The following is a 17,733-nucleotide window of genomic DNA, read 5'->3' on the forward strand; positions in this document are numbered from 1 at the left end:
GCCAGGTCTTCAAGAAGAACAAAAGAAGGAAGGCACCAGGCCCAGATGGTGTGACTCCAGCCTGTCTGAAAACCTGTGCTGACCAGCTGGCCCCCATCTTCACTCAGATCTTCAACAGATCACTGGAGCTGTGTGAAGTCCCCTCTTGCTTCAAACACTCCACCATCATTCCTGTCCCAAAGAAACCCAAAATTACTGGACTTAATGACTACAGACCTGTAGCTCTAACGTCTGTGGTCATGAAATCATTTGAAAGACTGGTGTTGGATTATCTGAAGGACTTCACTGGACCCTTACTGGACCCCCTGCAGTTTGCTTATAGAGCAAACAGGTCTGTGGATGATGCAGTCAATATGGGTCTGCATTATGTACTGCAACATCTGGACAAACCAGGGACTTACGTGAGGATCCTGTTTGTGGACTTCAGCTCTGCCTTTAATACCATCGTCCCATCACTCCTCCATCCCAAATTAACCCAGCTCTCTGTACCTAGCTCTGTCTGTCAGTGGATTACCAGCTTTCTGACAGATAGGCAACAGCTAGTGAGAATGGGTAAAATCACATCCAGCACCCGTATGACCAACACTGGCGCCCCTCAAGGTTGTGTTCTCTCCCCACTGCTCTTCTCCCTGTACACCAACGACTGCACCTCTAAAGGCCCCTCTGTCAAGCTCCTGAAATTTGCAGACGACACTACACTCATCGGCCTCATCCAGGACAGCGATGAGTCTGCTTATAGACAGGAGGCAAAAAAGCTGGCTGCCTGGTGCAGTCTTAACAACCTGGAGCTCAACACGCTCAAAACAGTGGAGATGATCGTGGACTTCAGGAGGAACCCCCCTGCTCTCCCCCCACTCACCATCATGGACAGCACTGTGGCTACAATAGAGTCATTCAGGTTCCTGGGGACCATCATCTCCCAGGACCTGAAGTGGGACACTCACATTGACTCCATTGTGAAAAAGGCCCAACAGAGGTTATACTTCCTTCGTCAGATGAGGAAATTCAACCTGCCACAGGAGTTGCTGATACGGTTCTACATCGCAATCATTGAATCCGTCCTCTGCTCTTCTATAACTGTCTGGTTCGGCTCAACTACCAAATCTGACCTTAGAAGACTGCAGAGGGTAGTCAGGACTGCTGCGAGAATCATTGGAACATCCCTCCCCACTCTCCAAGATTTGTACTTATCCAGAGTGAGCAAAAGGGCTAAGAAAATCACCCTGGACCCCTCACACCCAGCACACTCCCTCTTTAATCTGCTGCCATCTGGTCGACGCTACAGAGCACTTAGCACCAAAACGACCAGACACAGGAACAGTTTCTTCCCCCAGGCAGTCCATGTCATGAACACTTAACAATGTCATGTACACTTAACAATACACGTGGTACACACAACACTAAAACAAATTATTTATTTAACACACACGCTTATTTATTTTTCATATTTGCACATATCAACATACCTATACAAACACATCATACTGGAATGTCTTCTTGCTATTTTGCACGCTACTTTGTATATCTTTGTATATCTGTATATAACTCTTTTTATTACCTGTGTCTTGTCTTGTCACTGTCTTTCTGTCTTTCTGTTGCACTGTAGAGTTCTGTCACTTGAGGGAATAATTAATAAAATAAAGGGAATGATTCTATAAGGCTGTAACTAGTCAAAACAAGAACTGACTGGCGCGCCGGCAAGTCAAGGCTACCTAATCGGAACAGATAGGGGGGGGGCGACAGAGAACATCAGCGGCCCCTACTTATCTTTTAGCCTTCCAGAAGGCCAAGAACAGTACGAGCCGGCTAGAATCACACATGTGGTTGTCACGTACACGGAAGGTACCGAGAAAGGGGGGGGAGATGCCCAAAGGGCTTTAAAAGGGATACAGCTGATACATATGGCAGAGCCTCCTCCTGTACATGCTGAATGTATGTCAGACGGCCGCTCCCGGATTGCAATCTGTCAGACAATAAACCGGTGATTTGCAACTTCTCCCCGTGTCAGCTGTGAATCTCTTCTCATCCACGGACCCGGTGGAGACGCCGTGCTCCAACAATTTGGGGGCTCGTCCGGGATCCCCAGGAGATTCGCAGGATTCGGCTAAGTGGTGACGCGGCCTACTTGGACACAGAGAACTGCAGGGCCCAACCAGAAGAGGTAAGCAGAGCCTGTTATATCAAAATCTGCACATTGGATATGCCAAATTGAGGAGTTTGAAGTGTCCAGGGGCCCGTTGGTAAATTAAGATGGAGGAGGGGTTGCACGCACTGTGTTTATACAGTATACTGTGTTGTCTATGTATTGTGTATGCATTGTGTCCAGGTATCGTGCGCAGGGAAATTGAATTTTAAGGAGCAGAGGGTACGGTACCCCCACAGGGAAATAGAATTTTAAGGAGCAGAGGGTACGGGACCCCGCAGGGAAATAGAATTTCAGAGAGCAGAGGGTACGGGACCCCGCAGGGAAATAGAATTTTAAGGAGCAGAGGGTACGGGACCCCGCAGGGAAATAGAATTTTAGGGAGCAGAGGGTACGGGACCCACGCAGGGAAATAGAATTTTACGAGCGGTAGAAAAGCTGGGTGGGAGACCCAGGGAATTCAGGACCCCGAACTCTAGATTGGGAGGAGGGAATAAGGTCCCCCTCTCTAACTAAAAAAAAAAAAAAAAAAAAAAAAAAAAAAAGAAGAGAGAGAGGGTGAATCAAAGCACCAGCTTGGGTGCAGTTGTACTGGTTTGTGTGTGAGCAGCGTTGTGGGTTCTTCCTGTTCAGGGTGCTCGCCGCTCGCTCTGTGTTGGTTGAACTTGCCCGTGGCTCTGCTGTCACTGCTTGCGGTCTTACAGTTTGTCAGAACCGAAGGGGAGTTCTCACAGAACACCCCCTTCCAAGTTGACATTGCTGGAGATCGGGGGGGTTTCGGCTGGGAGCGGGCCTGTTTGACTGGGATTGAGCTTGTGGGACGTGCCCTGTTCAGGGGGGACACAACAGTAAGCTGCTTTGAATATAGTCTTATTATTTTAGAAGTTGCTGATTTATGTATTGGTGGTGTTTGTTGGTAGGACATTCGACTAGGATAAGGAGGTGTACTAAGTGTGGGTGGCTGAACCCACATCCGGAGGCAGAAGGGCTGCTAGACGAGGGATTAAAACAGTCAGGACTGATTAAAAATGGACCGCGAGTTTGACTGGGAGCTAGATGACGGGGGATGGGAGCCCCCGGAAAATGCAGTGTGGAAGCCACTAGTAAAGCAGATCCAGGTGGTGAAGGAAGCTATAGAAGGGGCAAGTGGTGAAGGAGATAAGGATAAGGAGGTAGCTGACGCCTGGGAGCGTATGTGAGCAGTGGTCCGGGGTGCTGGACAACAGATAGGAGACAGGCGCTCATTGGGAGAGCTATTGTGGAAAACGGAGAGAGAGCATGCTAGGCAGAGGGACGAAGCAGCACGTAAGAGAGAGAGCGCTAATTTGATGCAGAAGTGGGGAAAGTAATTACGTACGCAGTTTTGGGCTAAATCGGGGGAAGCCCACATATATGTTCAACAGATAAGTTGCAAGTAAAGATGTATAAAGCAGAAATAAGTACAAAGTAGAAGAGATCAAGTTAGCAGGGGTATACATAGAGCATTTGTGCATTTCCATAAAACGTCATTGACAGTAGTGGAAGTGCGGGTTGGTAAATTTAGAACTTAAAATCTTAATAATAAATCTTAAAATAATAATTAAATAATAATTAAATCTTAAAATAATGTATTTGAATAAAATATTGTGATTAATAGATTTTATGGATTATAGAGACTAAGTTTAGAGATAAAGGGTATTAAACCACATCTTTGTGAGAAAAATAACAGTTTATAGACAAGAGGTTTTAGTATATGTGTGCCCGTAGATAATTGGGTGCAGTGTTAGGGATTTTAGTTAGGAGAGGAAATAAGTAGAAAATAAATAATAATAAAAAATAACAACAAATAATTTAGAGCCACACATCAAGGTGAAGTAGCTACAGTCAGGGAGAGAATTCGAAAAAAAAAAAAAAAGAATAGAGCAAGGGTTGACTGTGAGGAACTCTGTTCATTTTTAGACAGGAAAACAGTTCAAGGGACAGTAGAGTGCAGAAAAGCATTAAAATGCAGGCCCCACTAAAGGCAGCAGAAACACCAGTACAGCAGTTGGGGAGAGAGCACCCCCTGCTTAAAGCGAGGATAGAAAAGATGTCTAAAAAGTGGGGGAATAGAACAAAGGCCCTGGTAACTAAGTGGCCTAAAGGGGGCACATGGGATGTGGCAGTGTGTGAGGAGATGGAGACTCTGATAAAGTATCATAAGGCTAATAAGAACACAGAAAGGCGTAAAAAGAAAAGGAGTGAGGAACTGGAGGTACTGAGGTTATTTAAAGCAAAGGGAGAGGCCTGGAGAAGGAAGCAGAAAGCCATGAGAAAGGCACTAAATGAGAAGAAGGGGGGTGAGAAAGGAGAGATGAGGCAGGAAGAAATATGGCCACTGTCATATCAAAGTCAGTGTCCGTTAGTGGAAGCCCCCCCTCCTTCATACAAGGGTCAGTTTCCAGTAATAGAGGGGAAGGTAGAATTCAGAGGTGAGGTGACACAGAAGGATGAAGGAAGTAGGGAGCAGAACGGAACGGCAAGTTGTTTAGATGGATACAGGGAAGTGAGTGCATTGCTGCGGCAGGCAGTGTAGGAAGGACTGCGAGGGAGTGAGAGAAGAACAGAAGGCCAGGCATGTGGGCCTGAGAAACAAGGGAGTGAGATAAAGGTGGGGTACGGAGCAAGTGGTAGTAATGCAGAAGGGCTGGTGCATCTGCTGGACACCCCTAACCCTCCATCTAAAGCATGGAGTCAGTTTCAGGAGAAGGAGACAGAAACAGAGAGTGAGGAAGGAGTAGAGGAAGATAATGCAGATCATAGAATAGTGAGAAGCAGGAGGGCTGTGAAGCCCACTCCGAAGGTACACTCCGAAGGTACACTCCGATGCTTCCGCTGAGGGTGAACGGAGCACAGACACAGTATGTGCCGTGGGCAGGACAAGATCTGGAGGGCCTGATTCTCAGACTCCCAGTTCTGGCAGAAGGGGCCGGAAAATGGATAAAAGCATTTGAGGAGGAAACTATGGGTCGGCTCCTGGCGATAGGGGACATAAAGGTGGTTCTGACTTGCGTTTTGGGGGTAGACGGAATGGAGAGATTGCTGCGAAGCAGTGGCCTGGCAGCGGCGACAGGGACTCCTGTGAATGACGCATGTCACTTTGACGGTTACCGTGCTAACTGCTGGCATCAGCTGCGACTAATGTTTCCTCCATGGCTGAGTGTGGTTGAAATGAAGGTGGAGCCCATCAAGGAGGGGGAGAGCCCAGCTGCCTATCTGCAAGCTCAAGAAAAGCGGTGGCGCACTGAGAAGGAGCAGGACCTGCAGAATCCGGCATTCAGAGAGAGGAGAAGGACTTTGCTAAAGAGTGTGAGAGGGAACTGACAAAGAAATGGAATCAGATGCAGCTGGAGGAGCTGACCGCTAAAAAGAAAAAAGTCCAGGCACCAGTGGTCTCTCCGGACCCAAGCCCCGGGGGCAGCCTGTGGACAGCCGACAGTCTCCTGTCGCTGGGGCCCCCCATGATACTAATTGGCCTCAGGTCCCTAATTGGAACAGAGTGAGTAGATACAATGGATGGGGGTTTCCTCAAAGGGCACCCATTTACCCACAAATTTGATGATCCCAGACTTTGGAGAGATTGGGGAACAGGCTGGTTCAGCTGGTGTGCTGGAGCTGTGATCAGCCAGGACACACCTGTATGTTCCAAAATCTTGTTTAGTGGAAGTTCAGATAGGTTACAAACATGTAAATATGCCCATACTAATATTAGAGCATATCCCAGTGAATTTGTCAGGCAGAGATGCTTTGTGTCAGCTGCAGATAGACATAAAATGTACAGAGGGGGGCGTAGAGGTGCTCAGTGGACAGTACAGCCTTGTTAATAGTTTGTTGTTGTTAATTAATTTGTTGTTCAATAGGGGACAGCATAGTTCATACGGGATTGAAGATGTTACTGATAAAGTTGGGGAAATTCTAGAACAGTGGGGCCCATTTATACAGGAACAATATAGCAATAGGCTGAATTGGACATAGAACAAACATACTTGTTTGTTGCGATGGAGAGATTTCAGTGTGAGGGAATGCAGGCTGCTACTGAAGGTGAGTTGGTGAGAGTCAGTGGAGTGAGCAGAGTATGTAGGAGACTTAAGAGGTTTGTGGCTGTGGAGCATGATAGGAGTGCAGTGTGAAGGGAAATAAAGTGTAGAGGAATGTTGGCAGGAGACAAAATGTGGAGGTTAGTTTATGATTTGTGTGCAGCGAAATAGTTAGTGGAGGATCAATCAGTGGGAGATCCCAGTCCTCACACCCTGCTAACAGATGTGCCACCCAGTGCAGAGTGGTTCACAGTTGTGGATTTGTAGATGGCATTTTTCAGGGTGTCCCGAACACAACAGTCACAGTTTTTGTTTGCGATCACCAGCAGTTCATCCATGCGAGGATACTGCAAGGATGTGAACACATACTTAGGGCAGATTTGGATGGATTGAATTTAAGAAGCAGAGTGCTACAGTATGTGGATGATCTGCTCCGTGTTATATACACAGGCACTGAAGCCGCCGTTGCTGAAGGTCTTAGCGAAAGGGGGGCTTGAGGTGCCCAAAGCTAAGCTGCAATACTGATAAGAACAGGCTGCATGCTTGGGGTGTGAGTTCAGCCACGGGAGGGGCCCTTATGAGGCCTCTGTGTGGAAACAAAGGGGATGTTAAGGACTCTGATGGTCTGTTTCACGACCGTGATGGATTTTTGGTTGTGCCTTTGTCGTGTGGTTGACACCTTAATAATGCATGTGCATGGTCTTGACCATTGCGCAAGGGGGGAGTGCTATGAAAGAAAAAAACAAGGTTTATGAGTTGAAGTTGTACATGGGGTGTCTAACTCAAATATGCAAAGTTATTTTCAAGCAGGAAGAGGGGAAAGCAAGACGGCAAGAGAAGAACAGACACAGGAGGTTTGCAGGCAGGGTATGCAGTGGTGGCCAGACAAGGCCAGGATTATGTAACCTTGAAGGCAGACAGACTGGGGGGAGCCCAGTCAGCCCAGAGAGCCGAGGTGATAGCGGTTATCGAGGCCCTGAAATTAGCAGAAGGGAAAGAAGTTACCATAGACTCAGACTCAGCATATGCTGTAGGCGCAGTGCATGTGGAACTCAGCTATTTAACCGCGGGAAACAAGCCAATAAAACACGAAGCAGAAATGAGGGAATTGGCAAAGGCCTTGATGCTTCCCAAAAAAGTGGCAGTGGTCAAGTGCAAGGGACATGAAGGGTTAGGAACAATGGTAGCGAAAGGAAATCAGGCCGCAGATGAGGAAGCAAAGAGGGTCACAGGATACGTGGTGTCCAAACAGATGATCACGGTAGAGAAGGAACTTCACCCGAATTATCGACTGACCCTGGAGAAAGCGTTGGGATTGAGACATGCGTTCGGAACTGTGTATCATCCGCAGTCCCAGGGAAAAGTGGAGCGAATGAACCAAACAATAAAACAAAAATTGGCAAAAATCTGCGCGCAGACCAAAATGAATTGGGTTGACGCTTTACCACTGGCAATGATGTCAGTGAGGTGTTCCATAAACAGGGGGACCGGGTTCACCCCCTTTGAGCTCCAGTCAGGCAGGCAGTTCCTAGGACCCCAGAAAGGGTTAACCTGGACCCCCGACGAGGAGGGGGAGCAAAATCCTAGAGCATATTATGATTGTTTGCAAGGTCTCGTTGCAGATTTCTCTAAACAGATCCAGGAGGCGAGACCAGAGAACCAGCCAGCCAAACCACACACGGCAGAGTGGGTCCTCCTGAAAGTCATCAAACGGAAGTGGTCAGAGCCCAGGTGGACGGGCCCCTTCCAGGTTACGGAGAGGACGTCACACGCGGTTCGTCTGAAAGGCAAAGGCGACACGTGGTTTCACTGGAGCCAGTGCGCGGCTGCGGAGGACCCAGGGAGAACCACAGCAGAGATCCAGGAGGCCCTGAGGGAAGGAACCTAGAGCGTCAGTTCGGCTGAGCCAGACGCAACTCAGGTCTCAACAGAAGGGGCAGAATAATCCCCTGACCTGAGCAACCAGAGCAGGGTAGTCCACCCCTGCTCCAACGACCAGAAAGAACAAAAGCACCTCATCCACCGCCAGACAACACTAGGACCAGGATGAAGATCAAGATAAAAAGGGGAATGTTGGGGAAACAAGTGTGTTATGTGTGATGCTTAAAATGCTTAAAGTGTTAATGATTAGTGGTTTGTGAGCCATGCCAGCCATGGACCCCGAAGGGGGGCCACGCCTGTGGCGGGCTGGGAGTGGAATTTCCCTGAAGCTCAGGGTTTTTGCCCTCCTTCCTAGGCTGGATGGACAGATTGTGTGTGGAACTCTTTGGAGTCCTAAAGGGGGGAGTGTGCGCTATGTTTGGGGAAGTATGCTGTACTTACATTCCCAACAACACAGCACCAGACGGCTCAGTGACCAGGGCACTCGAGGGACTCCGGACCCTCTCCAAAACGATGCATGCACACTCCGGGATCAATAACATCTGGGATGCTTGGCTGACCTCGGCGTTCGGACAGTGGAAAGGCTTAATGAGCTCGCTTTTATTATCCTTTGCTACTTTTGCTGCGATTTTAGTTACTTGCGGGTGTTGTTGTATTCCCTGCCTGCGCGCACTGTCAGTTCGTCTCATCACTACCGTGATAGAGAAGCGGGATGGCACCTATGCGCGGATGATGCCTCTCCTGCCTGTCGGGCCGGAGAGGGGCAAAGGTCATTTGGACAGCTTTGAACTACAACTCCCCCGCCAATAGGGTGATCTCCTAGTGGAGATCAAAAGGGGGAATGCAAAATTTCATAAATAAGGGAAAATATTACTAATCAGCATAATCAGGGTGATCTCCTTGCGGAGATCAAAAGGGGGAATTGAGGGAATAATTAATAAAATAAAAGGAATGATTCTATAAGGCTGTAACTAGTCAAAACAAGAACTGACTGGCGCGCCGGCAAGTCAAGGCTACCTAATCGGAACAGATAGGGGGGGGGGCGACAGAGAACATCAGCGGCCCCTACTTATCTTTTAGCCTTCCAGAAGGCCAAGAACAGTACGAGCCGGCTAGAATCACACATGTGGTTGTCACGTACACGGAAGATACCGAGAAAGGGGGGGAGATGCCCAAAGGGCTTTAAAAGGGATACAGCTGATACATATGGCAGAGCCTCCTCCTGTACATGCTGAATGTATGTCAGACGGCCGCTCCCGGATTGCAATCTGTCAGACAATAAACCGGTGATTTGCAACTTCTCCCCGTGTCAGCTGTGAATCTCTTCTCATCCACGGACCCGGTGGAGACGCCGTGCTCCAACACACTACAACAAATTCCTCGTATGTGTCAACATACCTGGCAATAAAGCTTATTCTGATTCTGATTTAGAATGTGAATAGCGATCTTCGGGTGGTCTGACCGCGGTACTACACGCCCCGATTCAGGTAAAACAAAGTAAGGTGACATGGTTTGATTTTTTGATTTAACCTAATTTTGAAAAGACAGATTACGGATTTAGCCAGCGTTTTTTCATGATTCTACATTAAGGTTTCAGCGAGATATAAACTGAAATAGACGCGAAAAGTACGCTAAAACGCCGACAATGCACTCGACCCCAGAAGGGTAAAGCATGTGAGTAGAGCAATATTCGGACCATAAGACGCAGTGACTTTTTTTCCCCACTTTTGGATGAGGAAACAATTTCTGTTTGCTCAGAAATGCTAGCCATATGAACTTGAAACTATTTTGCAGCGAATAACATTTGTCTCTTCCTTATAAACCCATCCAGTATTTGCTGTGTACAGGTATACAATGATTTATGTGTTGTAAATAACTAGATGTTAAAAGATTCAGCACCATTAATTCCAAAGAAAGCTTCCTTAATGCCAAGAATGCCTCTGTTGCCAGGAAAGGTAATGAGTATATTTAAAAATTTAATGCAACCTAAACCTTCCTGATTTCACGACACACTGTAGCTATGCTTAAATGTTCAGCATCCCCCACACTGTACAGAAATGAACCACTGGCAAAGTAACGCAAAGTGATACGCACAGATGTGCAACCGTAAGGGCTTTAGAGCGACGTGTGTTCTTAGAAATGTAAGGTTCCAATAACTGACACAAATATGTAATACTGCGTCAACTAAATCTATAGTGCTCGTACAAATAATCGTACGGAAATTGCAACGGATCTATCCTGGGCTGAAGTACACGTGGAACCTGTTGCCTTAAAGCTCTATGAATGACCTGCGCTCCCTCATCAACTTGATTATGAATAAACGGGCACGCCATGGTTATTCATGTAAAAGCCTTCAATGCACTCCTTGTCATTTTATACTTTCTGAGTAATTGGAATCGCCTGCATGTAATCTGTAATAATTTTATATTGGAGGGTCGATGTGTGCGAAAGAGGGAGAGAACAGCAGCAGAATAATCCCAGCCCTGCAGAATGTCGTGCTGCGACATCACATGGCTTGTCCAGTCATATTCATCAAGCTAAGCTAAGCTTCACAGCTAACCTGCCACGGAGCAAGCTTGTCCAAGAGCATATGTTGACATAGTAACTATAAGCGGAGCTTCAGGTTAGCCTCGTTCGTGGAACCGAATTTGGAAAAATTAAGCCGGGATTGTCGAAATAAGCCTGGATTTTGAGGTTAGCTCGCTTCGTGGAACAGCCCCCAGCTGTGTGCTTTATTCCTTAAACTTTTTATGTATGTTTTTATACGCAATTACTATAACCAGGATTTTATTCTTTATTTTACGACGTTAGTGGCTTGCCATTAAAGAGGCTGATACACGTGTGCTTAGAATCTTCCTCATTTCTTGTTGTCTAAATGATTTATAAAACCATTCATATTAATTTGAAATAACGCTATTGCAAAAAGAGCTGTTGGTCATTTCTACAACGCCCACCCCGCTATTCGCACGATAACAAAAGTCTAGTTCTGCAAATCATGCAAAGATAGTCAGGGCGTGTGGGATAATATGCTTAACCGACACGAATGATGTTTTTATCCCTTAAAACATTAATATATGTCCAAGACATTATTGTCATGACCTGCTCGTTCGCTCCTCCTGTGTGCCACGCCCACCTCGTTACCTCATGTTAATTCCCGATTGTTATCACCTGTTACCCATTCTATCCTGCTTGTCTTGTGTATTTAGACCGCGTCTGAGTTAGTTTCCCCAGGTCTGTCATTAACGTTATATGTTTCCCCTAAATAAACCTTTATCTTGTATTCACGGCTCTCTTCGCCTGCTTCGCTGCAAACCGAACGTAACAATTATACTACAACAGTATGTTGCTAAATACCGCTCACTAGTGCCTACAGCTATTAAATGTATTTAAATTAAATCGGTGGCATCTTATTTTAAATAAAACTAACAAAATACAACTAAATGCATCTTTTGTAAGTTATAATGTTTTATAATGTTTTATAGAAGAATTTAGCTAAATGTCGCTAAATAACCCGGGGGTGTGGTGTTAGAGATCGACTTTTATTTAAATTAGAAATACAGTGGTACTTCGGTTCTCATACTCACTAGAATTCGAATTTCTTGAAAGTCGAACAAACCAGTTTGACCTAGAACTCGATCTGAATATCAGAAGTCGAACCGTGAACGCTGACCTAATATAAATTGTGCGCGCCAGGAAATGAATCATACTACAATGAAATTCTTACTTGAATGCCTTCTTCACAGACTGGACGATTAACCAAATAAAGCAGCGCAGCATTACAGTAACTAACAAATAAACCACTAACTTACGTGTACTATTAGAGGATTTATGTCATTTATTTAAACTTTATTTTAACAGGTAAATTAACTGAAAACCAGTTCTCACTGCTTTACGTCATATTCGGGAGAAATAGCAGATTACGCATCGGAACTGCCTGGGATACAAACCTCATGCGTGTAACTAAACTCTTCAGCCAATAAGGGCAAAGGTGTGTCGTCACGGAGGCGGCTCCAGTTTGTGCAGTTGGGTGAGAGGTCGCAATGCATCTAGCCGTAATGCATTGCGTCAGGATCAGAATGCGTTGCTTTAAGCCAGCGCTGTAAGCAAGTGGAACGCACCCAATGACCGGACTGGGGAAACAAACTGAAACGCGGACTTAATACAGAGGACTAATGACAACAACTAGAAACAGCTGATCACATGGGGATCCCACACGAGGTTAACGAGGGGGTGTGGCATACGGAAGGAGCGGACGATTGGGGCAGGACAGGGGTATTGTTGGAATAAGATCTTTATCGTTTTGGAAACCATTAAGAAAAAAATGCTCTTCTTGTTTTATCCTGTTCATTTTGTTTTTAAATGCTAAAAAAAAAAAAAACATATTTAGGTGTAATTTTGGGGGGCCGGGAACCAATTAATTGGTTTTCCATTATTTCTTATGGGAAAAATTCGATCACAACTCGAACGGATTAAGTTCGAGAACTGAGGTACCACTGTATATTATTTTACACTATTTACAAATAAGTCAGATTAACAAATAGAGTTAATGCGCATTCTGTCAGGATGGTGGCGTGCTTTCACAATTAAGGGCCATGGGCTAGTGTCACGCCCAGCTCCGTCTGATCCTCGTGTGTGCCACATCCACCTCGTTATCTCGTGTTAATCCCTGATTGTACTCACCTGTTGCCTGTTCCTTTTGCCTAGTCTTGTGTATTTAGTCCGTGTCTCAATCGTTATCCGCAGATCTGTCATTGTATTGTCCGAATGTTCGTGTCTGTCAGTCCTTTCGTGACAATTAAACCCTGTTTACCCGTCTATCCGGCTGATCTTGCCTGCTTCCCCGCTCGCCTGCCTTGCGACTCTGACAGCTAGCATCACGATAACAATTTTCGCCGGTCGCCATTTTATCACCAATAGTGTCTCTACGTGGAGAGAGAGAGCGCATGCGCTCATTTTAACAAGGATTACCCAGCGTTATTCCTTGATTCTTGTCAAAATTTACTTTATTATTCACATTGGCAGAAAAGTGCTTCATTATTTAAAAAACGTCATGGTTAAGGGGTTTATTTGAAATAACCGGCGCACCATTGTTGTCGCCATTTTGAAACGTGTGTCTGCGTGAGTGCGCCTGCTGCCGCCCCACGGTCGATCATTTGAAGCGCAACTTTTGAACGGAGGGGACGCTCATGGCCAAGCTGCAGGGCTAAATGTTTGCTGGTTAAATGTTTTCTTCAACCTAACACTGGTACATATCGGTAAAAGTTTTTCTTCTTCTTTAAACATGTTGGTTAAATGTAATGGGTTTAAGTGCTTTCTTCTTTTAAAAACTTGGGCTAAAATATTTGTGCAAACTCAGCATTTGCTCTTCTGGCAGGCAGGGTTCCCGTGGGGTCTTAAAAAGTCTAAAATTCAGAAAGTTAAATTTAAGGCCTTAAAATGCCCAGATTTTCATCCTAGGTCTTAAATTTAATTTACCCAAGTCTTAAAATTCTTACCTCCGTTCATTCCCAAAAAGCGTTGTCCGCAGAAAATAAAATAGTATATCGCTGTAAAACTAATCCGTTGGTTGTGTTTTCTGGTCTGCACCGGTGTCTGCGTGGTAATAAAACTACAAATCCCTATCGCGGGGGATCCAGCAATAGGTGAAAATCCGCGATATAGAAAGACCATATACATAAACTTTTTATAGTTTAAGCCTTAAAATACCACTCCCACATGCTTTAAACACATGTGAACTTCTTAAAATGCACTTTGTAAACACATGATATGTGGATGTTGGGCTAAGGATATGAGTGACATAAATTTAAATTTTACTCATAATGATCTTAAAATGTCTTAAAAAGGTAGCTGAATATGAGAAAGATCTCGGTATGTATGTTGATGCTTCCATGTCCCACTCTCGCCAGTGTGGGGAAGCAATAAAAAAGGCGAACAGAATGTTGGGTTATATCTCTAGGTGTGTGGAGTTTAAGTCAAGGGAGGTGATGTTACACTTATATAATTCCTTGGTAAGACCCCACCTAGATTACTGTGTGCAGGTTTGGTCACCATACCTCAAGAAGGACATTGCTGCCTTAGAAAAGGTGCAACGAAGAGCTACAGTACGAGAATGATTCCTGGTCTTAGAGGAATGTCTTATGAGGAGAGGTTAGCGGAACTGAATCTGTTTAGCCTTGAGCAAAGGAGACTAAGGGGGGATATGATTCAGGTCTAAAAGATTCTAACGGGTCTGGATGCTGTTCAGCCAAATGAATATTTCAATATTAGTCTAAATACTAGAACTCGCGGCCATAAGTGGAAATTAGCGGGAGAACATTTTAAAACAAATTTGAGGAAGCACTACTTTACACAGCGTGTAGTTAGATTATGGAATAGTCTTCCTGCTAGTGTAGCAGAAGCTAAAACCATGGGTTCCTTTAAATCAGAGCTAGATAAGATTTTAACAACTCCTCTCGTTTGTAAATTTCTTAAATTTAATTTACTAAAACCTGCAAGATCCCTGGGCAGGGCTTCGTTCGGGCATGTTTGTACTTGTTTAAATTCTGCCTGCTTTTCTTTCTTTCTTCTTAAAAATTAACCACCTGTTGGGGCGCCCAGGAAACTGGGGGCCTTGCTCAAGGAGCCGCAGACATGCTGAGGCTGGGTTTGAACCGGCGACCTTGTGATTACAAGCACACAGGGCTAGCCCACTGAGCCACACGCTAATGTATTTTTATTCTATTACAGTTTAATGGCAACCATTATCTCCCCAAACCATATGTCCCCCTATCGGCAACACGTGGCATAAGCATGTATGATACCATTGGACATAACCCTCGACCAATCAGAACAAGGGACACGCCCCTCCCACTTATGACGTCATAGACGGGGAGAGCTTTAAGCTCCGCCCAAAGTGCCCATTAACCTTTTTTCCCATATGTTTTGATATGTTCAGTCTTACACAGTACAGCAAGGAATATTGATGATAAGGATGTCATGTCTTGCTGGTAAATTGCCTATTACCCAGTATACACCACACACTTTATGTTTCTTTTTCGATGTTCCTAATGGATTACATATTTCAAAATCATCTATATATAATCCTATAGTAATACTGATATCACAACCTGAGAGAATTTGGTTCTTCAAGTATTCACCATCTCAAAATGATTTATATTATCCAGAGTCTTTAACTGGATTTATTAGATCAATAAATTCCAGTACCTCTTCTCTTTTTAAGAGTTCATGTAATAAATTCAAAAAAGTAACGTAAACAGAAGTATGGGTCCTTTCAAGTGGATTTAAAACTTCTACAAACAGTAAAAGGACTGTTTGTAGAATTATTGCCTTTTGTGTGCTGTACCTAAAGGTCCTTCTCTTGAAAGTGACTTCAATGGATTTGAGTTTCGTAATGCTTCAAACAAAGAATCAACTATATTATTCTCATTTGTAGTTCTGTTGTTTTAAAGTATTTTCAATTGACTGCTTAGATATTTGCCCAGCTAATTCTCCAATGTCAAACAACTCATCTACAATTTCCTGAATTGCTGACTAAGCTTGGGTTTAAAATGTTCTAATGTGGAAGACTGATGGTCTTTGTAATGCTTAAGGGCTTTCTTTTCATTACTTGAAGAAAACTCGTAAAACTTACAGTTCTACTTCATGCAGCCTTTTCAAAACTCTAATCCAAAATGTTGTGCCTGTAAACATAAAACATCTTTATATTTAGAACATGGGTGTAGTAGTAGTAGTAATAATAAATAATAATAATGTGAAATTAAAACATAACTTTGAAAACCGACTTAAGATTCCGAGTTCATTAGGATTCATTTACTGGAAGAAAGTATAAAAAGTGAAATATACAAATGCTTGATCAAGGAAAGCATGATCAAGGAAAGACGTTATGGCATGTACAGTTAAATTTGTTCAATTAGTACTAGTTAGTACAAAAATCTTCTATATTTGCAAGCAGATTTTACATCATATTGGGGCAACTCATTCAGCTAACAGCAGAGTAAATGCACGGTAAAATACCGTGATTATGGCTGGGCAAACTGTGATTAATGAATCTTTTGGTGCTTGAGAAGACATTTCACAGAATCAAATTTAACTGTATTTCAAAATTATGCACACTTAACATGGTTCACTACAGAAATACAGACATGGAAATAATAATCTTAAAAAATGACCTCTTGGCCTAAATGCTTAATTAGGCTGCACGCCAGCCCTAAGCTACGAGTTAGTCTGTTTATATCAAAATACTTTGCTTTTTTAAATAGAACTTCTGCATATGGTGCACACAATGTATTGAACAAAAACAATTTGCACGTACCTTTTCCACAGTCAGAAGTAGGCTAGCTGTAGCTGAAGTCTCTTTCCCACAGTAAACGTTGGTATAAGTCTCGTTCGAATGTCAGATTTTTAAGCTTAATGACTTAACGTTGGTTTGATGTATTATTTCTCATTAAAATTTTGTAAGCAAATGAAATTGAGTCAGTATTACAGAACTGAAGAAGACGAGTAAAATTAGTAAATATACATATGTAGTGTTAACGAAATTGGGTTGTCATTTTTTACAGTGTGGGGACCAGAGAATACCACAGCTTTTCTTCTACCCCTACAAGGAATCAGCAAGAAATTATTGATATCAGCAGATATAATTATACCCTTTTGATGGTGGTCAAGTTTATATCAATACTTTAATGTTTACAAAAATGCCTTCAATTTAATTTCACAATTAACCTCCCAAAAGTGTTGGAATGAAATGAGATTATTTATTTGTAACCAGAACTTGCATCAACAGGAGAAAATGAGGCCACTTTACTTGAGCAAAAACATAGACTCTCTGGGGGCCCTTGAGGACCAGGATAGGAAACACTGGAATAAGCAATTTATTAGGTCTGAGGTGGGAAGCTTTCGGCTTTGGAATATTTCACGTGCATATGGCCGGAGGTCCACTGGGATAAGCAAATCCAAGGATCAGTTGAGGTATGAGGAAATGTCCTGAAAAATGTTCTGGTTTATTTCATCTTCAGTCTGCTTGTCTCATGCGGTGAGTACCACACATCCTATAAGAAGATGTTCTCTCTACAATCACTGGAAATTAGTATATTTTCACTACACTGGTTAAACATATATTTGACATGTAAAAGCATGCCAAAATTATAAGTATAGAGTATCTATGAGGTAGATACAAAATGTCTATAAAACATCTATCTTCTGTACCTGCATGTCCTATTCAGGGTCACAGGAGGTCCGGATCCTATGGGCAGAAGGCAGGGAACAACCTAAGATGGGCCGCCAACCCTTTACAGGACACACTCACACATCATTCATTCATATTAGCAGAACTACAGTCACATCTGTAACTCCAATTCATCTCAGTATGTTTTTGGACTGTGGGGAAAACCAGAGTACCCTGAGGAATCCCCCTGATGATAAGGGCAGATTGTGCAAACCCTGGTCCCAGAAGTGCCAGGCAACAGTGCTAACCACTGCACCACTATGTCACCAAAGTACAGAATATCAAATAAAATGAACCCTCTGGAGTCGACAGCATTGTCGGCGATGCTGCGTATCTATCTCGTGTATTTCAGTTCATAACTCGCTGAAATATTATAGAAATATGAAAAAAATGCTGACTGAAACACCAAAACAATGACTTTGACAGTGAAC

At 44.0% G+C, this 17,733-nt stretch overlaps 1 long non-coding RNA gene across 1 annotated transcript; it reads left to right on the forward strand.

Annotated features, from left to right (window-relative positions):
• Positions 1 to 768: 768 nt before the first annotated feature.
• LOC140581010 (uncharacterized) lies at positions 769 to 9,380 on the forward strand. The gene is made up of 2 exons (XR_011984106.1): positions 769 to 2,161; positions 7,835 to 9,380. It is a non-coding gene; the product is annotated as an uncharacterized lncRNA (long non-coding RNA).
• The last annotated feature ends 8,353 nt before the right edge of the window (positions 9,381 to 17,733 follow it).

The sequence above is a fragment of the Paramormyrops kingsleyae genome, chromosome 19, assembly GCF_048594095.1.
Source record: "Paramormyrops kingsleyae isolate MSU_618 chromosome 19, PKINGS_0.4, whole genome shotgun sequence".
NCBI lineage: Eukaryota > Metazoa > Chordata > Actinopteri > Osteoglossiformes > Mormyridae > Paramormyrops > Paramormyrops kingsleyae.